The sequence below is a fragment of the Macrotis lagotis genome, chromosome 3, assembly GCF_037893015.1.
Source record: "Macrotis lagotis isolate mMagLag1 chromosome 3, bilby.v1.9.chrom.fasta, whole genome shotgun sequence".
Lineage (NCBI taxonomy): Eukaryota > Metazoa > Chordata > Mammalia > Peramelemorphia > Peramelidae > Macrotis > Macrotis lagotis.
In genome coordinates, this window is record NC_133660.1 from 123904434 (window position 1) to 123930914 (window position 26481).

The following is a 26481-nucleotide window of genomic DNA, read 5'->3' on the forward strand; positions in this document are numbered from 1 at the left end:
TCCAAAAGTGCTATTTCCCCCTCTATATCTTTAAGTAAGAATTAGCACAGTAGCATCCAAGTTCATTTTCTTGATTCAGCCTGGTATTCCAGTATGTCTCCCACTCTTCATGAACTCCAGATTCTTACTCTTCTTAATATTTAACTTCTAACCAGCTTACTCAGGTGACTTTCCAGCTAGTCTTAAGTTCATGACCACATCCCTTCAATGCCATCCTCATTACCCTACATTCTCCAGTCTTCTTGACCTGACCTTCCAGTCTTCAACTCAGGATCATAAGATGTGGCAATTGATGAGATATGGAAAATGAGGAAGAGTGAGAATTGATGACTCCTGGGTTTCAGGTTCTATTATAAGCAACTCTGACTTGGAAATAAATCCAGCTAATTATTCATTCATAATTTGAACTGTCCTTTGATTTTCCCTTAACCTCCCTCCCTCCCCAAATACCAAGTATGATGGTCTTGTCTTCAGTCTTCATTCTCCCTGAACTCTCGGTTGTACTTTATACAACAAACTGCCATCGGATTCTTGAAACTCCCCCACCCCTCACTTTCTAAGACCTAACTGATTCTCTGAACACTCCCTCTTTCCTCAATGGACTTACTGAAGGGAGGGAAGAATCATTCTTCAAAACGTAAGTCTTCAGGAATAATACGTATAGTGCTTTGCAAACCTTAAAGTACTATATAAATGTCAGTTATAATTATTCATCTTCAGAGTTATAGATTTAGGAGGAAAAGAGATCTCAAAAGGTCATCTAATGCAACATTTAGAGGTAAAGACTTCTCAAGCACTAGAAGGTTGAAAGCAGTAGGGCTGAGGTCTGAAACCAAATCCTCTACCTCCGGACCCAGATTCCTCTTCTTTACCCTCAAAAAACCTACCCATTCTATATCCCCTTTCAATCACCTCCATCATCCACATACAAATCTCTCTATGTAGTCTTGACCATTTCTCCCAACTCCAGTTTCTTTCCAATTGGTCTATTCAACAGGTTCATTTGGAAATCTCCCTTCTCAAGAGTCATTTTAATTTTAGTTGATTTTCATTTGTTCTGATTCTTCATGAGCCCCCCCCCCCTTTTGGGGTTTTCTTGATAAAAATACTGGAGTGATTTGCCATTTTCTTCTCCAGCTCATTTTACAGATAAGGAAATTAAGCAGAGAGGGCTAAGTAACTTGCCCAGGCTCACACAGCTAGTACATGTCTGAGGCTACATATGAACTCAGTTTTGTCTGATTCCAGTCACCTAACCCTGAACTCTTCCCCAAGCTCCAGTTCATCTCTAATTGCCCTCCTCAATAGGCCCATTTGGAAGTTCCCTTGTCTGGGGTACACGATACTAAATCAACTTTTACTTTACTCCTTAAGATCCATATGCAGTAAGTTCATTAGGATCACAGAATTTAGTCCTGGAAGGAACCTCAGGTCATCTAATTCAATTCCTCATTTCACAGAGAAGGAAACAGATGCCCAGAAAGGTCATGTGACTTGCTGTGGGTAACACAGCCAATAAATACCAGAGCTAAGAATCTAATCCTGGTCCTGACATCAAATCCAGAATTTTTTTTTCCTTTTCAAGGCTTTTCTTTTCTAGGTCTACCTCCACCACCCTGTTCCAGATCAATCACTTTGCTAAACTCATTTCAGTAGCCTCCTATCCAAGCTCCCTGGTTTCACTGACCTCCCTCCCATCATCACCAGACAATATGTGCTGCACATGAAGCTAGCTTCCAAAGATGAAAAAAACAAATCAGTTCCAAGAAGTGAATTGTCTAAATACACATAAGCAGTGGCAGAGTTTGACCCCCACACTCAACCATTCAATAGCCAAGTTTCCCTCATTAAGTCAATGAACTATTTGTCAGATCTACTAAAGAGCAGACAGGAAAGCAGCCACACAATTATCATGCTGCTGACAAAAGTATGAATGGATACTATAACAGTAATGTATAGCAGAAGACTAAAAAAACCAAGTAACTTTTCATAAATCCCTTGGTAATGTGTCAAACTATCAGATATTTGTTGCTGAGGAGGAGCTAAATGAGGAGGATGCCCAAAGGGTCAGAGAAGTCAAGTGTATACCATTAAGATGGAGCTATTGGTATGGCTTAGAGAGCATGAATGCTACAATGATATTCACCCAGTTTAGACTATTTAAGGGGTTGTTCTGTTAGAGGAGAAACACATATTTGAAGAGGTTCTCTCTAGTTTTGACACTTATACCAGTGTGATTTTCTGTAATTATACCTAAACCCCTCTGGGCCTGGGTCTTATCGTCTGCCAAATAAACAGCTTAGACTAGACTAAGATTTGTTCCAGCTCTAAACCTGTGACCGTATGACTCCATATATACTTTTTTTAAGGTTTTTTTTGTGGGGGAAGGCAGTGGGGCTAAGTGACTCGTCGAAGATCACACAGCCAGGTAATTATTAAGGTCTGAGGCCGAATTTGAACTCAGATCTCCTGACTCCAGGGCCAGTGCTCTATCCACTGCACCACCTAGCTGCCTCTCCATATATACTTAATAATTTTTTCTCCCCCCCAAGCCAACATAATTGCTATTAGGTAATTTTTTATTAAAATTTTTTATTGGGGTGGCTATGTTGCTCAGTGGATAGAGCACTGGTCCTGGAGTCAGGAGTACCTGGGTTCAAATCCAGCATCAGACACTTAATAATTACCTAGTTGTGCAGGCTTCGGCAAGCCACTTAACTCCATTTGCCTTGCAAAAAACCTAAAAAAATTTTTTTTTTAAGTTAAAGGATTTCTTTATTCTTAGCATGATAAAGTGAGAAACATGATGTTCTGAGATTCTTATATTTTGCAAAAAACACCATGAAAAATTCACAAAAGAAAACTGAAAATAGACTACTGCCTATAAACTGGGGGAGGGGGGAGAGAAGGGCGAATGGATGGAATATAATGGCAGTTGGCTCTGAGGAAGGAAAAGAGTGGAATGGGCAGAGGACAACTGGTTAATGAATGAAATGCTAACACAAAATTGTTCCAACTAGAATGAACAGAGAAACTTCTCATGTTTCCATAACTCTACATTTAAAAATGCAATTTCCTCCAAAAAAGAACTGAGAATGAAATGATTCTCTCCATTTATAAAGGAACATATTGAGCCTCAAAGATAAATGACTGACTCAGCAGAACTTACATCTTTGCCCTTTATCCTGAGTCTTTGTTTTGTTTTAGTTCTTGCAAGGCAACAAGTTAAAGGCACTTGTCCAAGGTCATACAGCTAAGTAAATATTAAGTGTCTAAGGCCAAATTTGAACTCAAGTCCTCCTGACTCCAGAGCTGGTAATCTATCCACTGTATCATTATGCTGGGTCTTAAACCAAACACAAAATATATACTCAACTGTTGAGGAGAAGAACTAAAATTCACTATTTGAGCTACTATGGTATGAGAAAACGTACTGGTTTTGAAACTGGGAGACCTGGGATCTCGACCCAACTCAGGACCTTATTAGCTGTGTGATCTCAATACTCAGTTCCTTCTCTAATTTCATTTCACTCATTTGGAAGATGAGTGAAGGTGTTATATAGTACATCATGATTTCTAAAGGTCTCATAAAGTTGTACCATCTGATAGTTTGTGAAAAACCAATGAAGAAACACTTTTTATCCATTATCTGCATCATAGATCTCTGCTTTGACTCAAAACCAACAGAAATTGCAAAGATGGAAGATACTCTAGTTCTGCAGAGCCGGGCCTTTCCCTAGAATTCTGTTGTATTTATCCCCTGGAATCAAACTTGTTTATTTTATGAACGTTGATCTGGCCTTCTTTCCTGCCTGAGATACAGGTATCCCTATGCAAATTGAAGCCTCTGCAGAACAAGCAGATTTCTTCAAGTTAACCAGTAGAAATAGTGGCCCCATCTGCCCTTTTTGACTACCCCATCCCCATCAATAGTAGGGTATCTCTCAAACCTGAGACTCTAATGTCTCAATATATCAGAAATGGGTAGCATTCTATTTGGCACTCCCTTTTTTATTGTAAAATGAGGTAGTTGGGTTAGATGACCTCTATGGTCCCTTCCAGTTTTCAGTCTACAATATCATGATCCCTGTACTTGCTGCTCTTGTCCCTGCTCAATTTTTTTTTTGGGGGGGGATGGTATTTTTGTATTACAAAGCTATTTGGATAAGGGTAATAAAAAAAGATTCTCAACCTGGCAAATGGAGAGGACTGGCAACTTAGGTCAAATTGAACATTTGTATTCAGGCCACTTAAAGAAAATGGAGAGGAAGAAAGTAATGAGATTTCAATCTGGCACACATAGGAGCATATCACCCATTTGCTGCTGTGAAAAGGCCAACCTGACAATCTTTGTACTGAAGAGCAAACCACAAATAAAAGTAGCAGAACAGAGGCTGATTCGTTAACCCTAAATCTTCTATTCATTTTACTGATGACCACCTTCACAGATTTTAAATTAGTTTTGACCACTACTCCTCCATCCTCTCCCTTCTTTTTGAAGCCACCTCTACCACTCCCTCCCACTTTCTGTCATCTCCCAAAGTGTCACAAGGTCTTCACTTTTTGGTTAAGAATAGAACAGATGTGTTCTGGTTCTTTGAAAGACAAAAACCCCTAAAGAAAGTGCTTATAAAGCCTTGCTCTGCACCTCAGACCTGGCTACCTAAAGGGCATGGCCCTGTTATTTCATTTCAACATGTACAATCTCAGATCTCCCATCTTCCAGTAATGCTCCACTGATTGAATTAGATGCAGTTTTTCTTTTTCGCCCGCCCTCTTGGAAAAAAAAAATCAATTTCGATTTGCAAAAAAACAAACAGATCTATGGTTGTCAGACCTGACTCTCATTCAGACAAAACCATGTGACAGAAAAGAACAGTGTTATGCCAAATGACTTCCTGACCTTATAGTCCTCCTCCTACCCCCCCTCCCCAACGCCCCCAGTGATGCTGGACTGCTGCAGAAAAATCTCAACAGCCCACAGGATAATGAAAGAGAATTAGAATGAGTCTAAAGAGCCAAATTCTGAGCCTGCTCATGACACTAACTACATAACCTTACCTCAAATGGACTGGTTATTATATTTCTAAACCCCAAAGTGTTTCATCTATAAAATGAGAGAAGTAGTAGTACTGTAGAGAAAAGGGGGTGCTGGTTTCAGGGAACTGGTTTCTGTTACTTTCTGTTACTATATTACCAGTGTGACCCACATTTCTCCTCTGATGGGGACTCAGTTTCCTCATCTATAAAATGAGGTCACTTGCAGTTCTAAAATTCCACGATCCTATGGAATACAGAAAAATGACTAAAGACAATCAAACAGGAATTGAAAATATTCCATGAACTGTAAGTGAAACATCCCTTTCTCACAAATTACTGTACTCATTCCCTCAGAGACTCAACTAGCTACTTCAACACAACATATTACTATTGAAATATGTTACTACTTTAAAGATCAGCCCAGTAAAATCTTGGTTACACAACATAAAGGAAAGGACACAGACATTTCAAATAACAAAATAATATAAAAATCATTTGAGCTTTTGGATACTCTGGACTTTTTCCTCCTTTTGCAATAGATTTGCCATCCTATTTACACTTCTCTTAAATTAGCATTAAAATTTATTTTCCTTGAGCATTAACCGACTGAAAAGCAAAGCAAGTAGTATTTCCCTCCATATTTTTTAAGTTGCTAAACTGGTAAAAGGATAAGAGTGAAACAAGTATTCGGAAAACTAAGCTGGACAGGCCCAAAATCAAATTCTGACTAACTGGGACCAGGAAAACAGTAATTAAAAAAAAATCTCCAATGTCACAAATCCTACTTTGCCCAAGAGATTCCTTCCATCTGGACTCCCAACAAATCAAGCATCGAACAAATAATAAAGTTAATTAACATTTGCTATCACTTCCTAAACATCTTCTTGTAGATGTACTGGCCAGAAAAGAAATAAGTCAGAGTACAGGGAGAAGCCAAGGACCTAGATAATCCATAAACTGGATAACCAGCCTGAATAATTAAGAGATGGCTAAAACCCAGTCAAAGATTTGCTTTCTTTTCTCCTGAATTACCCAAGCAGTCAAGTCAAATATATCCTTTACTGCTAAGGACTTTGCCAACCAATTTAAATCCAGGACAAGAGAGGTTTTAACAGATACATTTTAATCCCAACACAACAGAAATTTAGCAATAGGAAGATTGAAGAAGAATAGAGGCACGTAGAAAGATGCTCACTTTGCTGCTCTATAATCTTCTCTGATGTATTAGGTTGTAAATATCCTTTGAGATGTTAGGAATTCTGAGATCTGGTACCCAGATCAATTTGGGACGAGATGATTCAAGCACCCTAAAAATCAGTCATCTTGACTATCAAATGAAAAACCTGCTCAAAGAGTGGCTATCTGACTTCTCATTTTGACCCTTAAATTCTCTGTAAAATCAGTTAACAAATGAGAAAATATACTGTCAAGTCTTTTTTACTCTTTTAGAAACATAGAATCATTCCTTGAATTTTGGACTTTTTTCACAAAAAAAAGTCCTATACCACTTATCTCTGAAGTATAATACCAAATTCCTGCTTAGCTGCCCCTGTAATATGGTTTAATTATGATGACTGAACTAATAGGCTGACATCATAGACTTTTACAGGCTGACCCCATGTCATTCTGATGTATCATTTTGCACCAGTTCAGTGCTGTAAATCAATTTAAGATCTCAAGCAGGTTGAAAAGGCTGGTAATGATGCTTTCTCTGCAGTCTCTAGGGACTCTACATTATACACAACTTACATTATTTATAAAGCTCAATGATGCCTCCATTAGCCTTGTAAGACTACACAAATGAGTCCTTTTATGCACACACAATACACAACTTGGGCTGTATTATCCAGGCTGCTGCAACTTAAATATGGCTGTCTAATTACAGCCAAGTTTATTTCTTCTTTCCAATCATTTAGCTATTAAATTTCATCTTTAACCTAGAAATACTCATAAGCCAAGACAAAAACTAAAATTCAGCACATCACTTATTTTAATACTTCAGGAAATAGGATTTCCAGACTTCCTCTAAAAGAATGCATTAGTTAAATTTGGGTGCTTTTTCAAGCTTCCTACAATTAATTGCCTTTCTTAAAATGTAGCAAGCTGACAGTTATTTGTTTTTAAATGACTGAAGTAGTTACTTCTTTTAAATGCAGTGGTCATCAGATCTTCAAGGGTATAAAAGGATACTGAGAGAGGAAAAATGTATTTTGTTACATACCTATGGTTAGAGGGGTCAAAACTAAATCAAGGACAAATTCCCACCCTCAGGGGTAATTCAATCCTTCCTTGATCCTCTCTAGAGATTTCTGCATCACCTAGCCCCAGAAAATCATCTCTGATGCTTCTAGTTATAGTTTCAGAAGAACTGCCATATTACAAGCTGAGTACCACCTGCAGAGAAATATCAAATAACTACAAATGGGAAAGGGTGAGAGTGGAGTGAGAGAAAACACTTTCAGTCTGTATAATATATTTAAGTCCAATATCCACAGACAAAAATGGCAGTGATGCAAAGAACAACTGGGGCCAAATGAAAATGCTGGTGCAGTGAACCCTGATCCAACCCAGATTCCTTTTAAAAACACTGGTTCCACTACAGCTCACCAGCCTTCAATAAAAGGTGAAGTGGTAATTATAAATAAACAAGATGAAGATCCCAGCACAGTCTTCTCATTGTGTTACTGAAGCATAGGCATGCCATCCCTGAAAACCAATTAGAAAGAGACATGTTCTGATAGAAAACTTGTTCTTTGATCCAGCTACTGAAGAGTTTGTACTCATAGCCATCTAGGGAAACAGGCCCAAATCATGCCACTTTATTCTGTTCTGTTTTTGAAACTTCAGGTCCAAGACAATTAAAAAGAAATCCAAACGGAAACATGCCAATTTTCACGGCAGATTGGAAAGCGATTGGCTTTTACTTAGGAAACATTTGACCGGGGCCTCAATTTGCGGGACCAAGCCTCCCAGAAAAAAAAAAAATCAGGGTTTCAATCCTATCATCTTCAAAATTTAGTGCGGAATAATTTGTAGTCATCTTAGGAGTCTGTCCGCATTTGCTCCTCTTGCCCGTAAGACAAGGGAACACCCCAGTTCCTTTACAGGCTCCCATATATCGGGCATGTAAGAAAAACAAGCCCACGTTTCTGTCTCTCCCAGTCTCCCCTTTCCCCCCACCCCCGCCCCTTACATAAACTACGGAGAGAAACAGTAACAAAGCCTGGGGAAAGAGTAAATGACACACTGGTTCAGCGGCAAACTTTGCTACACGCCCGGAGGGAGACGATCCGACCCGGTCCATTAGGATCCGCGGACTCGGGGGAGAGGGAGAAAAGAGGGGGAGCAGGGAAAGGCAACCAAAATGCTCCGTCCCCCCAACCCTGGGATGGCTTACGCTTTGGGCACGAACTTTCCTTGACCTCGACCCCAAGGACTGAACGTAGGGACAACAAGAAAGGAAGCCGGGGATTGGGGGTGGGGGCGAGGTGGGAGCAAAGCGCAATTTTCCTTCTTTTCTGTGATTCACACTTCGGAAAAGCGAGAATGCGAGTATGCGAAAGTGTGTGAGTGTGCACCCCCCCCCGAAAAGCCCAGCGAGGCAGTGCCTGGGACTCCCACAAGTTTGGCCGCCCCCCTGCCCGCTCTGCGGGCGCAACACACAAAGGGGTGCCCCGACAGCGGCTGAGGCGAGGGCAAGGAGAGGGGGCCGGCCCGGGCACAGGCGCCCAAGTCGCCCCTCCTTCCCGGACCCAACAAAGACGCCAACGCAAAGTTGGAAGCTCCCAGCGCACCCCAGCAGCCGAGCCGGGGCGAGGGGAGAGGCCGCGGGGAGGGGGCGTGGGTTTCTAAGAGCCGCTGGGCGACGCCATCATGGGGGGGGGGGGCTTTCCATCCTCCGCTCCCCTTTCCCCCAAAGCCCACGCACCCCAGTGAGCTCCCAGCGCCGCGGCGGGGGGCTGCAGCAAACCCCCACCCCTTCCCGGACGGCAGGAGCCTCCCGGAGTCCCCGAGAAAGAGGGCCAGGGCCAGGGCCAGGGCCGGGCAGGGCAGGGGGCCCGGCCGGGGCGGGGAGGGGAGGGAATGGGGGGCCCGGGGGGGGGCTCGGTCTTTACCCCGCGGGCGGCCGCGCCGCCGGAGTCCGGCCGATCCCGCTGGGGGCTCCCGGGGCCGCCCGCCCGTGGCTGCCCCGGCCCGGCCCGGCCGCCGCGCAGTGGGCAGCCCGCGCTGGCCGCCGCTCCTCCTCCGCGCTCCTGCCTCCGGTGTCTCCCTCCCTCCCTCCGCGGAGCCTGGATTGATCTGGTCTCGCTGGCGTCAGGCAGTCGGAGCCGCCCAGCCTCCACCACGGCACGGCCAATACACAGCACACACACGGACACACGGACACACTCACCCACTCGCACACCGCCGCCACCCCGGGCCAGGGATCCTCTCCAAATTACCGCGCTGAGCACGCTCAGAAGCAACAGCAGCTGCCGCCGCGGCGCGGGCGGAGGCCGCCGCCCGAGGGGCCCCCCACAGCGCGGCGGGGGGGTCTCCCCTACCTCCTTCCGCCCCCCCGAGGGGGTGTGCAGGGATCACGCGGCGCTCCGCCGTCCTCAAAATCTTGGCCTTTTAAAAAGTCCTAGGCGGAGTGACTCGCTCCGAGTCTGGTCTTTGCAAGTAAAGTTTAGGGCCGGGAGTTTTATGTTCTAGAAGGGTCATTCCTTCCCCCGCCCTGCCTGGGGCTTCTATCTCGTGCGGAGGGGTCTCCTTTTTTGTTTTGTTTTAAACTTTCCCATTAAAACCCCTCCCCCCGATCTGTAATTCCCCCTTCCCCCCCCACTCCTATTATTTTTCAGGGCTCATAAACTCCGTGTGTAAATAAACTAGCCAGAATTAGTTGATCCCAGCCCAGGCCGCATAGCTTCGTCTGCCCTCGAAGTCAATAGGTTTGCGTTGTGCCAAATCCAAAACCCATTTATTTCAACAAGTAATCTTTCTGGCCCCGAGCAGACATTCCTTTAGAAAGCGAAAAAAGCGACAAATTGGAGGGCATTTTTTCCCTAACGCACCGGCGAGTTCTTCAGAGATAGTAAAAAAAAAAACAAAACTCATTTTTCCTCATCTGAAACGCTCTTGCTCACGAGTTTGGAAGCTTGGCATGAATGAAATCTCGGGTGGCTAAAGCTAACACTCGGCGGAGACCCAAATTTGGCCTAGCTTCATTACCCTCCAAGTACAGGGTACTGCCATCGGAGCTGCAGTTGTAAAGACAGAGCAAAAACCAATCCCTGCCCTCTAGGAGCTTGCATTCTACCCCCTGGGATGCCGAGTGAAAACAGTAAATTTAGCTTAGGTAACGGGCCAAAGGAGTTTAGTTTTAACTATAACAAGGGGTATCCGCAACAGAACAAATGCAATTAAGAACAAAACTCAGTTTTTAACCTAAGAATTCCTTTTTTGCTGTTTTTTCATTGCCTCTTATTATTTTTCCATTTTTTTCATTATTCCCCTAAAATGCTCTTTTTTTATGACTCCCCTAGTTTACCTCCACCCCTATCCAAACAGCGACGAACCTTCTCCAACAGTAGTTGTTAAAGCGATTCACCTTTAGAAATTATTATTTATCTATAATACCTTCCTGGAATGTGAACAGGAGACCCAGGATTGGCACTTTTTATTTTTATAATGCACAGTGTCTGTGTCATAAAATTCTATGGCTGTTCATAATATTTGGAGTTGGAAGGGACCCTCTGAAGTGGTTTTTGATGCTATCAAAAGTACACTCTGAATTTGGATTAGAGGGAGATTTGGGGTTCCAATCCTATCACTGCTCAGTGTTTGATCTTAAGTCATTCTCTTTCTGAACCTTAGTTTACTCAACTGTAAAGTCAAAGAGAGGTCATAGATGACTTCCAAGGTTTTTGGTTTGGGTTTTTTTTTCTTTCCTCTGTTACACAATGATTCTGTGACCTCCTAAGATATTCCATCACTTTTTTTTAAAGTTCTAATCATCACAAAATTGTTCCTTATATTAAACCAGAAATCTACCTACATAATTTCTATACATTAGCCTACGTTTTGCCCATACAAACAAAGCAAAATATCATTCCTATGGGAAGACAACCATTGTACCCCACTAAATCTTTTTTTCAAAATTCATTTTGTCCTTCACCCCCATATAAAAGCAATTTATTAGGGTGGCTAGGTGGTGCAATGGCTAGAGCACTGGCCTTGGAGTGAGGAGTACCTCAGACACTTAATAATCACCTAGCTATGTGGCCCTGGGCAAGCCACTTAACCCCATTGCCTTGCAAAAAAACTAAAAAAGTAAATAAATAAAAGCAATTTATTTTCTAGGCTCTGAAGTACCCATGCTGACTTTAGGCAAATTACTATCTTGCTCTAAGGTCTATGGTTCTCTGTTGATAAAATAGGATTTGATGAGTGGTGGAGTTCCCTTTCAGATATAAATCTGAGCTCCTATGATCGTTTTTCCCTTTTTCTTGATGAAGAGCCAGACCTAGAAAGGGGAAATCACTTGCCCAAGGTCTCACTGGTGAAAAGTTATAGATGAATATATACCCTTACCAAAATAAAGACAAAGAATTATTTTTTTAAAAAGCAGAAAAATTAGGGGATTATGTGCATTACAAAAAGATTCACAAGTGTTCCCTTAAAATAGCAGCTCCCTAGCTACATTTAAGTGTTTGTTTATATCAGCTTCCCAGGTGCATTTAAGTGTTAGTTTGAACTTAAATGGCTTCCTAAAATAGCTACTATTAACAAGAATCACGCAGTACTAACTACTGGGGGGGATAGGGGGCTGTTGAAAACACATTTAGGAGGAATGCCTAGAGGTGACTATAGAACAATTCTATACAAACAGATGATTAATTGAAGTTGATACATACATAATGATATTTACTGGCCTAAAGGATACACACCTAGACCTTACTTCTGGCATCTGATGAAAAAGGTCACCAAGCACTATCTCCCCTCTCTTAATCCCTAAAAACGATGCTGTTTCAGAACCCAGTTTAGTTGGAGGACTGCACACCTTGCTTTAAAAATAACTACCAAGTTTTCTATTCTGGAAATTCAAATTTAAAGGTTCCTGGTTCTTTGGTGTTTTTTAAAAAGTAAGTTTACAAAAGCTGCCTCCAAGGATATTCTTTTTCACTGTCAGAATTTTTCATATAATTCTGAATTCTAGAAATTTAAATAATTTGAACTCAGGTACTCCTGACTCTAAGGCCAGTGCTCTATCCACTGCACCACCTAGCCACCCCCATTCTTTATTTTCTGAAAAGCATGCTTTTTTGTAATTTCCACTTAACAGAATTGATTGTTGGTAGGTGCAAATTTGCCTTTTTTCTAGGTTGGAGTTTGAACAGGGTTCCTCTTTCCTATTCCACCTCTTTCTCTTCTTCAATGTGTTCCTCTTCTTTTCTTTCTTTCTTCTTCCTTCCTCCCTCTCTCTCTTCTTTCTTTCTCCTCTTCTTCCTTCTTCCTCTTTTTCTTCCTTCTTCCTCTCTCCTCTCATTCTTTTGGTCTGTTGAACTCATCATTAGCCATTCCCTCGAAGTGAACCAGCATTTATTAAACATCTACTATATGCTAAGACTTTGGGGGCTACCAAGGATAAACAGCAAAAAATTGCTACCTACAAGGAGATTACATTTGACTGGCTAAATACAAGATATAGGGAGCAGCTAGGTGACAGAACACGGAGTCAAGAAGTCCTAAATTCAAATCCAGCCTCAGACACTTGATGTTTACTAGTTGAGTGCCCTTGGGCAAGTCACTTAATCCCATTGCCTTGTAAAAACCAAAAAGAAAAGAAATACAGGTTATAGACAAATAAGTATAAATCTGATAATTTGAAGAGAGATCACTAAAACAGCTAGGGAGTCAGGAAAAAACCTTTCACAGAAGCTGGAAAATAATACAAAGGCAATGCTAGCATTTATATAAAACTTGAAGTTTTGCAAACCTTACCTCATTTTATCCTCACAGCAGCTTTGGGAGGCAGGCACTATTATTACACCCATTTCATAGATGAGAAAACCAAAGCAAACACATAGGGTCACATGGTTACATAGTTAGTAGATATCTGAGGCTAGATTTGAAATTGAGTTCTCCCAACTCCAGATCTATCCCCTTTCTCCAATGTGTCACCTATTTACTTTGGAAGAATGAGAACTAAGCCTTGCAGGAAGATCAAGAATTCTAAAAGAAAATCCATCACAGGCATAAGGAACAGTATGGCCTTCCTTATAAAAAAGTACTTGGTAAGATGATAGAATGCTGAGTTTCCAGTTTTTTTATTTTTTACCCTCTTATCTTTTCTCAGTCACACGGAACTTCAGTATTTTCATTTTTAAAACTCAGTTAAGTGTTTATCATAAGTAGGGTTTGCATCAATTCATTTAGGAATGATGTCTATTGCTATTGCATTCCTTTGGGTCATTCAATTTGTAGCATTAATTTTGTTTCAGATTGTCTGGCACAAGCTTTTTATCAACCTACCTGTTTCATAAGACCAAAGAGCCTTAGAACTGGCCATAACCTTAGAGGCCAACTGATCCCATCATCTTTGTTTTCCAGAAATCTTTCTTTTGAAGCCTATGTGAAACCAAATCATCAAGTCCAGAGAACACTTCAGTCTGGCCCATCAAACTCTTGGCTCCTAAGTTCCTACAAAGAGATTGTTGCTTCAATTCAAATAATCATATTGTTAAAATGGTTTTATTTTGAGAAAACTACAAATTATTGACCTCTCGTTTGCACAATTTCACTTGACTCACATAGAGAAGTAATTGTATGAATCTTTTCCAAACATGGACACTGCCTATAATGTCTCTTCTTTCCCTTTCCTTTCTATCTCCATTGATATCACATATCTAAACTCTTTGAAGAGTCTTCTAGCTGTCTTATTCTCTCCTTAAATTCAGACCATCCTTCACAGGTGTATCACCAGATTAATCTTCTAAAAGTACTATTTTGATCACATCTCTTTCTCCCAAAAAGAAATCTTCAAAGGCTCTCTATAATCTATCAAAGTTCAAATACCTATAGCAGAAAGTATCAAATTCAGATGCCATCTCCAGAGTACTAACTGACCCAGATTAAAATATAATTGGGAGATGTTTAACAAAATAAATAAAAATACTATAAAACATAAATAATGTTAATTTGTGGTTTCTAAAGTCAATATGCTACCCACAGGCAGCCATTTCTATTTGTGTTTGACAGCACTGACCTTCAGTATGAACTTCATCCTGTTTTCTCTCTTAAGAACCCTAAGCTTTAGTCTATTGGGAACAATCACTATTTTTTGAACCCTGCCTTTCCCACCAATGCTTTCAGTCATCTTTTTTTTTTTCCTGTTTGGAATGCTTTACTACTACTACACCCTCTTCATCCCCCCCAATCATCTCTATTTTTAAACTCTTCAAGGTTCAACTCATTTAATAATACCATGATGTCTTATTTCCTGTTGACATCAACAAGGAAGATAGTAAGGATAGAAGCAAATTGCAGATGAACAAAGTATAGAAAAAATTAAGAAAAGTACAAATCTTTCTTAGGATAAGAGATATTAGGATAATGGAATTATATGATTTGGAGAAATGATAGAATGAAGATGCTATTTTCTATAGAGGATGGATAATAATAGTACCTTAGGTTTGGAGAGGGAAGTTAGAGATCAGACTTCTATTCTAACCCCCTCATCATACAGATGAGGAAACAGGACTCACTAAGTACTAATTAAAGATCACTCATTTTAAAAATTAATTTATTTTTAATTTTATTTTTTCCAGTTATATTCAAAGAGAGTTTTCAACCATTCATCCTTTTGCAAGTTTTGTAAGTTCCACATATTTCTTTTTTTTTTTGCAAGGCAAATGGGGTTAAGTGGCTTGCCCAAGGCCACACAGCTAGGTAATTATTAAGTGTTTGAGACCGGATTTGAACCCAGGTACTCCTGACTCCAGGGCCGGTGCTTTATCCACTGTGCCACCTAGCCACCCCTAGTTCCACATATTTCTGCCAACCTCCCTTCCCTCCTCCCTCTCCTTGGCAGTGAACATTCTGATATAGGTTGTACATGTACAATCTTGTTTAACATATTTCCGTACTAGTCATGTTGTGAAAGAGGAATTAGAACTAGGGGGAAAAAAACAACATGAGAAAGAAAAGAAAAACATAAATGAAGTTTTTAAAAATGAATATAATATAATATCTGCATTCAGATTCCATAGTTTTTTCTGGATATGGATCACATTTTCCATAACAAATCTTTCAGGATTGTCTTTGATCACTAAACTATGTAGATGAACTTTATCCAACATAGTTGATCATCTAGCAATGTTGCTATTAATATGTACAATATTCTTCTAGTTCTTCTACTCATTTCATTTAGCATCAGTTCTTGTCTTTCCAGACTTTTCTAAAGTTCATTCATGATTTCTTACGGAAATGATAGTACTCCATCACATTCATATGAAATAACTTGTTCAGCCACTCTCCCATTGATGGGCATCCTCTCATTTTCCATTCCTTGCCACTACATAGAGAGATGCTATAAATATTTTTGTACATGTGAATCTTTCTCCCTTTTTTATGATCTCTAGGATAAAAACCTAGTAGAGGTATTACTGGATCCTAGGGTATATACACAGTTTTATTGCCCTTAGGGAAGAGGGCCAAATTGCTCTCCAGAATGCTTAGATCAGTTCACAACTCCACCATCAATGCATTAGAGTCCTAGGTTTCCTACATCCTCTCCAACATTTATCACTTTCCTTTTTTTTTTTTTCATTTTAGCCAATCTGATAGGTATGTGGTAGTATCTCAGAACTGATTTAATTTGCATTTCTCCAATATAATCATTTGGAGCATTTTTTCACTTGACTACATTTGAATATTGCTTTTTCATAGCCTTTAACCATTTGTCTATTGGGGAATGACTTGTATTCTTATAAATTTGAATCAATATTCTATATATTTTAAAAATGAGTTCTTTATCAGAAACACTAGCTGTGAACATTGTTTCCCAGATTTCTGTATTCCTTCTAATCTTGGATGCATTGGTTTTATTTATACAAAAACTTCTTAATTTAGTGTAGTCAAAATTATCCATTTTGTTGCTTATAATGTTCTCTATCTTTTGCTTGCTCACAGACTCCACCTCTCTCCATAGATCTGCCAGATAGACTATTCCTTGTTTTCCTAAATGGCTTATGGTATAACCCTTTATGTCTAAGTCCTGTACCCAGTTCAAGCTTATCTTAGTATAAGGTGTGAGATATTGATCTATACCTAGTTTCTACCATATTATTTTTTAGTTTTCCAGAAGTTTTTGTCAAATAATGAATTCTTATACCAGAAACTAGAGTCTTTGGGTTAGCAAATAGTAGATTACTATAGTTATTTCTTTTGTGCTAATTTATTCCACTGATCCACTTCTGATTTCCTTTTTTTTATTTTATTTTATATATTTATTTTGAATTTTACAATTTTTTCCCCTAAGCTTGCTTACTTCTGAATTTCTTAACCAGTACCAGACAGTTTTGATGACTGCAGAGTATAATATAGTTTTAGATCTGATACAGCTAGGCCACCTCTTTTGCATTTTCTTTCATTAATTCCTTTGATATTCTTGACCTTTTGTTCTTCCACATGAATTTTGTTATTATATGTTACTATTTTTACTAGCTCTGTAAAATAGTTTTTGGTTGTTAGATTGCTTTGGCATTGAATAAGTAATTTAAGTAGTATTATCAGTTTTATTATATTAGCTATATCTATCCATGAACAATTGACATTTTTCCAATTGTTGAGATCTATAATTGCATTAATTTAGTTTCTGGGTTTATAAGATCACATGTACTAATGCTACACTGCAGATATATGATAAGATTTAGCTCCCAACTCAGAACTTCCCTGACTCAAGAGTTCCACCAATCCTGCCCTCTCTAGTAGTACAAATTACAGGAGTAAGCCACCACACATAGCCTTCTTTGATGTTCAGGAACTGATAAATGGAGCAAGAGAATATCATATTAATTAGATTCAGTACAAATTTAAGTTACTCATTCTCCACAATGTTCTCTGAAAAGATCCTTTTTTGTTTTTGTTGTTCGGTCATTTCAGTTGTATCCAACTCTTTATGATCCCATTAGGATTTTCTTGGCAAAGATACAGGAATCATTTCTCATTTCTTCCAGTTCATTTTACAGATGAAGAAAGTGAAACAAATAGGGGTAAGTGACTTACCCAGGGTCACAAAGCTAGTAAGAATCTGAGACCAGATTTGAACTCAAGAAACTGAGTTTTGCTGATTCCAGGCCTGTACTCTATCTATTGTACAACTTAGTTGCCCGAGTAATTCTTTTGCATTTCCCTAATTATTATTATGCCACCCTACTCTCTACAGTTGCTACTCCACAACTTTTTCTTTCTCATCAAACTTCCCATTATACTTCCATCTTCTCATCCTCCCAGATTAAAACCTGAACTTCTACTACTGCACCACTTACCTGACTTTTCTTCCTCTTCTCACATCACTTAGATATGCTCTCCCATTACATTTTCTTTCTAGAAAGAGATGGTCTTCCTTGCCAAGGCAAATCCCTTTAGCTGCACACTTGATCCCCTCCTTCTTCCTCCTCTTCTACTGCAGACTATCTCGATTATCATCTTCATTCTCTCATCATTAACATCTTCTTATCTATTGGCTTTTTCCTTGGTGCCCTGTTGTTACCATCCTTCAAAAGCATTGTTTAATCCTGCTACCCTTGCTAATTTTTGATCTATATAGCTTTCCTTTCTTGGCTAAGGTTCTTGAGAAAACCATCTATACTAATTCCCTCCACTTTTCTCCTCTCATTCACTTTTTTTGGCAAGACAATTGAAGTTAAATGACTCACTCAGGGTCTCACAACTAATAAGTATCAATACCCTGAAAATGGTTTTGAACTCAGGTCCTCTTGACTCCAAGGTCAGTGCTCTAACGACTGCACTACCTAGTTGTCCTATCATTCACTTCTAAACTCTGAAATCTATTTTTTGCAAGGAAATAGGGTTAAGTGACTAAAGGTCACACAACTAGGTAATCAACAAATTTCTGAGGTCAGATTTGAACTCAGGTCCTCGTGACTCAAGGGCTGATGCTCTATTTACTAACTGCCCCTGAAATCTAATTTACAACAGCAACTGTAAATGGAAACTGCTTTCCAAAGAGAACACTGATATCTTAATTACTAAGGGCTTTTTCTTTTTTCTTTTTGCAAGGTAGCAGGGTTAAGTGACTTACTCAAGGTCACACAACTAAGTAAGGGTCAAGTATTCTTGACTCCTGACTCCAGGGCCAGTGCTCTATCCACTGCACCATTTAACTGCCCCTCTATTGGTCTTTTCTTTTTTTAATTTAATTTTAATGTTTTTATTGGTCTTTTCTTAATTCTCATTCTTCTTGACCTTTGGAGCATTCCATTTGATGGAATTCCTGTTGATGGCCCTCTCTTACTGTATACGTACTCCTTTCCTAAATTTTCATGATACTCTTCTCTCTTGGTTCTATGCCTATCTATATGACTTCTCCTCTCTAGCTGTGTGACCTTGGGCAAGTCACTTAAGCATGATCGCCTCACATCCCAGCCCATTTCCTGATTTACATCTGGCCAGTGGGTGCAGATGATGTCAGAGGAGAAAGTGAGGATGGTGACCAGCACAGCATACCCATCCTCAAATCCAAATCATGTACTTATCATGGCATCACCTCCAAATGTCATTATCTTTTTTGAGAAAGCAGGATAAACATTATTATCCATCTGTCCCTTAAGCTCTAGTCCTGCCTCATCACCTGCTTTTTAGACAACTGAAACTGGATTCTCTTAGGCAACTGCAACTCAACATGTCTGAAAAGTAACTCATAATCTACTCTTCCCTCTTCCCAACTTTCCTGTTAGTATTTCATACACCACCATTTTCCCAGGCACCCAAGCAGAATACCTGACTGATACCCCACATATCCATGATGTTCTCAAATCTTGTTTCTTTCTTGTATACATGACCTTCACACACACACACACACACACACACACACACACACACACAGAGCTAACACAATACCCTTCTAGCTGGTCTCCTGTCTAAAATTTCTCTACTTGGCAGTCAAGGTGATTTTCTTAAAGCACAAATCTGACTATATCACCACAATTCTCAATATAGTCGATTGGATCACTATTTGTTAAGTTGTTTTTCCATTGTGTCTAACTCTCTATAACTCCATTTGGGGTTTTCTTGACAATGATACTGAAGTGATTTGCCATGTCCTTTTCCAGATCATTTTACAGAGGGGGAAACTGAGGCAAACAGGTTAAATGACTTTCCCAGGGTCACACAGCTAGGCAGTGTTTGAGGCTAGATTTGAATTTAAGAAGATGAGTCTTCTAGACTCCAGGCCCAGCAAGGAGAATCTGCTGCCCCACCTAACTGCCCACAACTTGCTATTAGCTCTAGGATTAAAGATCAAGTTCTCTGTTCCAGCTTCTTAGATTCTCTAGCAGAAAATACCTGAGGGGTAGTAATCACAGTAACAGCTAATAAGGCAGTGCAATGGACCACCCATGGACCTATAGTTAGGGTGATCTGAGCAAACTAGCCTCAGGCAGTTTCAAACTGGGTGATCCTGAGCAAGTTACTTAACTGTTATCTGCCTCAGTTTCTGCATCTGTAAAATGGGGGTGATAATAGAACCTACCTCTCATGCTTGTTATGAGGATAAAGTGAGATAATATTTGTAAAATTCTTTGCAAACCTTAAAGATGTATAAAATGCTATTATTATTAGCTAAAGAAAAAGACAACTAGAGAGTTTTTGAATTTGGAATACAAGTGCTCTGCATCTTAGGAGAATTAATAACCAGAGAGTGATTCTTCTTCTTCTATGTTTCTAAAATGTAACCTATCATTACTAAACTCACTGTTCCCATTTCCCATTTCAGCTGACAGGATAGGGAGTTTTGACTTGTCCAAAGAGCTATAGTTGATGGAGACCAACCATTACTTAGAACTGCCATAAAGCCACCACCAATGGAGACCACAGGCTGGACCAGAAACAGGTTAGTGTGTCAGGACTGAGAACCATCACAAGGCAAAGGAGTCAGCTATTTCTATGCTAGCAAATATGAGCAGTATACAGACAAAGTGATTGCAGGTGGCCTCAGCTGGGACACAAGCAACAAAACAAAACAAAACAAAACTTGAAAGATGAGTTCATTAAGTTTGGGGTTGACCTAGATTGCATGACAAAGAAAGATCTTACCACAGAAAAGTCAAGAGATTTTAGAGGGTTTATCCTCTTTAAAGAATCTTCTAGTGTTGAAACATTTTTAGATCATAAAGAATAGAGATTGAATGGATGGATAATTGACCTTCAAAATTCTGTGACTGTGAAAAAACAATCCTGTGAAGATCTTAGTCAACAGACTTAATTTAGAATTTACAGAAGATAAAATCTGGTAATAATTTGTAGTCTTTGGATAAATTGAATCCATCAAACTTCCAATGGATCCAAACAAAAAGAAAAGAAGATTTGTATTCATCTTCCTTTTTTTTAAAAATTAAATTTTTATTGTTCTTTTTTTAACCTCATCATAATTTCTCCCAGTATCCTTTCCACACATTTTTAGAACTATCTTATAAACCAAACTGTATTTTTTAAAGATGAAAAAAGAGACAGAAGAAAAAAAATAGCATCATATGTTGAGATCTAAACATATATGCAATATATTTGCATAATATGCAAGATGGCAAAGTGGAAAGAGCACTGAACTTAAAGTCAGAAACACACTGAATTCAAATCCTGCCTCAGACACTTACTAGCTGTGAGACCCTGAGCAGGTCAGTTAACCCTATTTGCCTCAGACAGATAAATAATATCTATAAAGAGAACTGGACAATGACATGGCAAACCACTTTATTATTTTTGTCAAGCAAACCCCAAATGGGGTCATGAAAAGTTGGACACAACTGAAACTACTGAACAAAAAGGAGCAATCTGCTATTTTCTACTATATATATATAATATAATTGTAATGCATATTTCTCTCCCCTTGGAGAGCCAGTTGTTAAACATTTGCTAGCATACCATGGGATTCCTATAAGTTTTTGTAGAACTCTAGGATCTTCTACTCTTCCTTATCCAAATGACCAAATTGAGGTCTAGAGAGTTAAAGTGATTTGTCCAAAGTCAAATAGATAATAGGAAACAGAGCCAGGAGTAGTTTCTTTCCTTCCTTCCTTCCTTCCTTCCTTCCTTCCTTCCTTCCTTCCTTCCTTCCTTCCTTCCTTCTTCCCTTCTTTCCTTCTTTCCTTTTTTTTGAGGTTAAGAACCTTTTACTTCATAGATTTTATATATGTAAATCACTTTTGGTGTTTTTTGAGAACTCAAATGTCCTGTTATAGCAGAAATGACTACAAAAAATACAGTTGTTTGGGGAAAAAAATATATATATATGTATATATAGACACACACACATATACATATACATACCTTTATTTAAAAAGTCCAGTTTGTGGAACTTAGGTTAAGAATTCTTGATCTGGGGGGTGGCTACTTGGTGGAGTGGATAGAGCACCGGCCCTGGAGTCAGGAGTACCTGAGTTCAAATCCAGCCTCAGACACTTAATAATTATCTAACTGTGTGGCCTTGGCCACTTAATCCCATTGCCTTACAAAAACCTAAAAAATAAAAAAATAATAAAAATAATTCTTGATCTGCAATGTATAGCATGGAAACAATGTAAAGATTATCAGACTGCCTTTTGGTGGGGAGGGAAGAGAAGGGGGAATTGTAAAATTCAAAACCTTACAAAATGATAGGTAAAAACTATTGTATGTATATAATTGGAAAGCAAATAAAATATTAATTAAAAAAAAAGAATCCCTGATCTGGTCAAGGGAAATCTCTGAGGAGTGTGAGCTTCTGTGAATGTTAAATAAAAGGAAGGAGTTATGGAAGAAGCCAGACCTTGAAAGAAGATTTTTCCTCAACTTTGGACAGAAGAAGGGAGTTACTTGATCCAGGAAAAGAAGAATGAAGACACCATGAGAAGATAAAGGATATTTGTGCTCTCCAGTACTCCAAGGGACATGGGCTTTATATGTTCCCTACATATGCAAGTCCAGATTGATGAGTAGAGGGAGGAAGTTAGAATATTTTGTTACATGGGGGTGACGATCAACCTTAATGGACTTTCTCATTCTAATCAGTGCCATCAGCACGGACAATTTTAGGGTATTTGTGACAGAGAATACCATCTGTATCCAGAGAAAGAACTATGGGGTTTAACCAAAGACCAAAGTCTACTCCCTTCAATTAAAAAAAAAAAAGTTGTCTTATGTACTACATAATTTTACTATCTCTAATTTTTTTTTCCTCATGAATTTGATTTTTCTCTCAACATTCAATTTTGATCAATGTATAACATGGAAACAATGTAAAGATATCAGACTGTCTTCTGTGGGGGGAGTGGAGGGAGGTCAGGGAGCGTGGGGGAAAATTGTAAAATTCAAAACTTTACAAAAATGATATGTAAAGGAGCGGCTAGGTGGCACAATGGATAAAGCATCAGCCCTGGAGTCAGGAGTACCTGGGTTCAAATCCGGTCTCAGACACTTAATAATTACCTAGCTGTGTGGCCTTGGGCAAGCCACTTAACCCCATTTGCCTTGCAAAAAACCCTAAAAATAAATAAATAAATGATAGGTAGGGGGCAGTGAATAGAGCACCAGCTCTGGGGTCAGAAGGATCTGACTTCAAATTCAACCTCAAACACTTAATAATTACTTAGCTGTTTGACCTTGGGAAAATCCCTACTGCCTTTCAAAAAAAAAAAAGATAGGTAGAAACTACTATTGTACATAATTTGAAAACAAAATATTTATTAAAAAATAATATTTTGTTACTGTGTTTAAAATCTACCTCAATTAATGCCTTTTCATTGAGCTATTTGCTATGACTCTTTTTTTTTTTAGGCTTTTGCAAGGCAAATGGGGTTAAGTGGCTTGCCCAAGGCCACACAGCTAGGTAATTATTAAGTGTCTGAGACCGGATTTGAACCCAGGTACTCCTGACTCCAGGGCCGATGCTTTACCCACTACCCCACCTAGCCACCCCTACTAGTTGACTCTTAAAGGGAAATGCATTGATTGGGACTCATGAGCTATTTTAGATGATTGAACCCAGAGTATCTTAAACTTGGAGTAATTCAGGAGAACCCAACACAAGAGCATTTTGTGGGGTTAAGTAGAACAAAGATAGTGCTAGAAGTGGTAAAAGCAATAAATTTTAAGAATTCATAAAAAAAAGAGAAATTATGATGGGCTACAGGAGTAAGAGAAAGGTTCATGGAGGGAGTAGAACTTGAATCATGGCTTAAAAAAATAGGTTTTTAAAAAAGAGAAAGGAGACTAGGCAGAGGGCACCCCAGGCAAAGAAGCAGAAACACTCAAAGAACATTTCTCTTCTCTTTCCCCTTTCTTCCCTCTATTTTTTTTCAGCTTCCTTTCTTTATGCCTACCAATGGTACCTGAAGGCATTATTCAACCCTTGGGGTAACAATCAAGACTAAATAAGTTACTGTAGCCTATTTGAAGGGTATTTGGTAGGGTAGGGTATTTGGCAATTGGAAAAAACCTGGCTCCTTTCAAAGAAAAAATTCATAAAACTGAGTAACAGCAAGAAAAATAACTTTTTAATCACTCACTGGAATTCTAGAAAAATTATTCTGTTTTGTGTGCAGAAAGTACCCAAACTGGCATTCATGTGTATTAATTTAAGCCCAAAAATGTTATTCCTCTACAGAAAATGACCTGCTTCCCTGAAGGGTTCTTCCATTTAACATAAGCAGAATTATAATAACTGATCTCATCTTCCCACAGAAAGGATGTCTAAGGTTGCACCTTTGCTGCTGACATAAGGTGTTCAAGTCTTTGTGGTTTTTTCCTCCCTCCAGCAAACCATTATGTGTTCTAATTTGCATAATGTTTATAAAATTTTCTATTTTGGATTCAAGAAGCTCTATTAAATCTGCCACAGTTGCATTCTAACTCAATATCACTGGCTTACCATAACAGAAGCACATAACAGATGATTAACCCTCAGGAACAGAAGTATCAAGGCATAGTAGAAAGATTGCTGAAGTCAGAGGACCCTGATTAATATAATCATAGACTATGACTATTAAGGCTAAAGATAATCCTGCTAGAGAGGGGAGGGACTAACAATCTAGAAGAAGATCAGCATTATTGGATATGCCCAGTGTGGGAATTTGTTTATCAGACTGAGAGTTTGTTCTGAGGATTTTTAAAGCAATTGTTCAATTGAAGGATAGAAAGTAGAATAAAGAGATAAAAATTAACAATGTACTGAATGGAGGGATTGAAAATAAATCAGTTGGGTGGAGCCAAGATGGTTTCATGAGGGCAGCATTTCCAGGGAACTCCAACCTCCCAAACTCCTCAAAAACAAACTAATGAGGGCTCTAGTCAAAATTTAGAGGGGCTGAACCCACAGAAAGACTGAGTGATACATTTTCCCAGTCCAAGATAACTTAGAAGTTCCGCGGGGAAAGGTGTGTTTCACCAGAACCAGGGGTCCAGCCCAGTCCAGAGATCACCAGCAACAGCTTGAAGGGACAGTGAGAAAATGTGTGAATGAGTGTGGAGTGAGGAGCCCTGGCAGCAGAATCTGCAGCGAGAATCCGGAGAAAGCAGCCTGCACCCCCAGAGACAGTAAGGAAAGTCTGCAGAGATTTTTCTGCTCTCCCTGGGGTAGGACTCTCCTGTTTGCCTACACTCAGATATTGCATTTTGGGCTTCCATACTAAATATCCAAGCTGGATCCCTCCTTATAGCCCCAGGGCAGAGGGAAGTATGAGGACATCTACATATCAAAGCGCAAGCAAGAGAGCATAAGACCTTGGAGGAATAAAGGTTCCAGTGGGGTGTCTCCCCCCCCAAAAAAACAACCCCAAAGCCTTGGAAGTGCTGTAAATTAGTCTTGGGCTGAGAAAATGAGTAAACAATAGAAAAAGAAGAATCTGACCATAGTGAATTACTTTAGTCCCATGGAAGATCAAAATACATATTCAGATGAGGACAAAATTGAAGCTTCCATATCCAAGAGAAATAGAAAATGGGCTCAGACTATGGATGAGCTCAAAAAAGACTTTGAAAAGCGATTAAGGGAAGTGGAGGAAAAATTAGGAGGAGAAATGAGAGCCATGCAGAAAAATTATGAAAACCAAATCAAAAGCTTGGTGAAAGATACACAAAAAAAATTGAAGAAAATAATATGTTAAAAACCAGTTTAGGCCTAATGGAAAAAGCAAAACCAAAGGCAAATGAGGAGAAGAATGCCTTAAAAAGAAGAATTGGCCAACTGGAAAAGGAGATAAAAAAGCTCTCTGAAGAAAATAACTCCTTCAAATGCAGAACAGAACTAAAGAAAGTTGATGACTTTGTAGAAAGCAGCAAGAAATAAAACTCTGCCAAAAAAAGCCAAAAATTAGAAGAAAATGTGAAATATCTCATTGGAAAAACAACTGACCTCAAAAACAGATCCAGAAGAAATAATTTAAAAATTATTGGGCTATCTGAAAGCCACAACCAGGAGAAGAGTCTAGACTTCATTTTTCAAGAAATAATACAGCAAAATTGCCCTGAGATCCTAGAAGAATTCACCAGTCACCCCCTGAAAGAGATCCCAAAAGAAAAACTTCCAGGAATATTATAACCAAATTCCAAAACTCCCAAATCAAAGAGAAAATTCTAAAAGCTGCCAGAAACAAACAATTCAACTACTGAGGCTCCATAGTCAGGATTACAGGATCTGGCAACATCTACATTAAGGGCTCGTAGGGATTGGAATATGATATTCCAGAAGGCAAAAGATCTTGGTTTACAACTGAGAAACAACTATCCAGCAAAACTGAAAAGATGGATTTTCAATGAAACAGGGGACTTTCAAACTTTCCTATTGAGACAACCAGAACTGAACAGAAATTTTGATCTCCAAGTACAGGACTCTGGTGAATCATAGAGGGGGTGGAAGAGAGGGACTAACTATGAGGAGCTTGATGATGTTGAACTGTTTGTATTCCTGCACAGGAAGAAGATGCTGATAACTCATGAACTTTCTCATTTATAAGAGCTGTTAGAAGGAGCATATATAGACAGGACATAGGAAGGAGCGGAATATAGTGGTATAATACAGTAAAAAGATGGAGTCAGTGGGTTATAAAGGAAAGTACTGGGAGGAAGGGAAAGGGGATAAAGAAGAAGCTGAGAGATTTCACATAAGAGTCAAGAAAAAGCTTTTTCAATGGAGTGGAGGGGGGGAAGGCAAGGGGGAATGATTGAGCCTTCATTCTCATCAGAAAT

General features: G+C 39.3%; 2 protein-coding genes across 12 annotated transcripts in view; one reads left to right on the plus strand and one right to left on the minus strand.

The window, feature by feature from the left end:
• SMAD1 (SMAD family member 1) overlaps positions 1-9536 on the minus strand; it is a 92049-nt gene extending 82513 nt beyond the window's left edge. The window contains exon 1 of one of the 2 annotated variants that reach the window (XM_074229203.1): positions 9434-9536. The gene's annotated coding sequence lies outside the window, so the exon portion shown is untranslated. Of the gene's footprint in view, positions 1-9155; positions 9212-9433 lie in introns of those variants that run through there. The other variant, XM_074229204.1, reaches the window with a different exon arrangement.
• Positions 1-26481, plus strand: part of ANAPC10 (anaphase promoting complex subunit 10) — a 694704-nt gene that overhangs the window by 134471 nt on the left and 533752 nt on the right. The gene's annotated exons all lie outside the window — the stretch shown is intronic.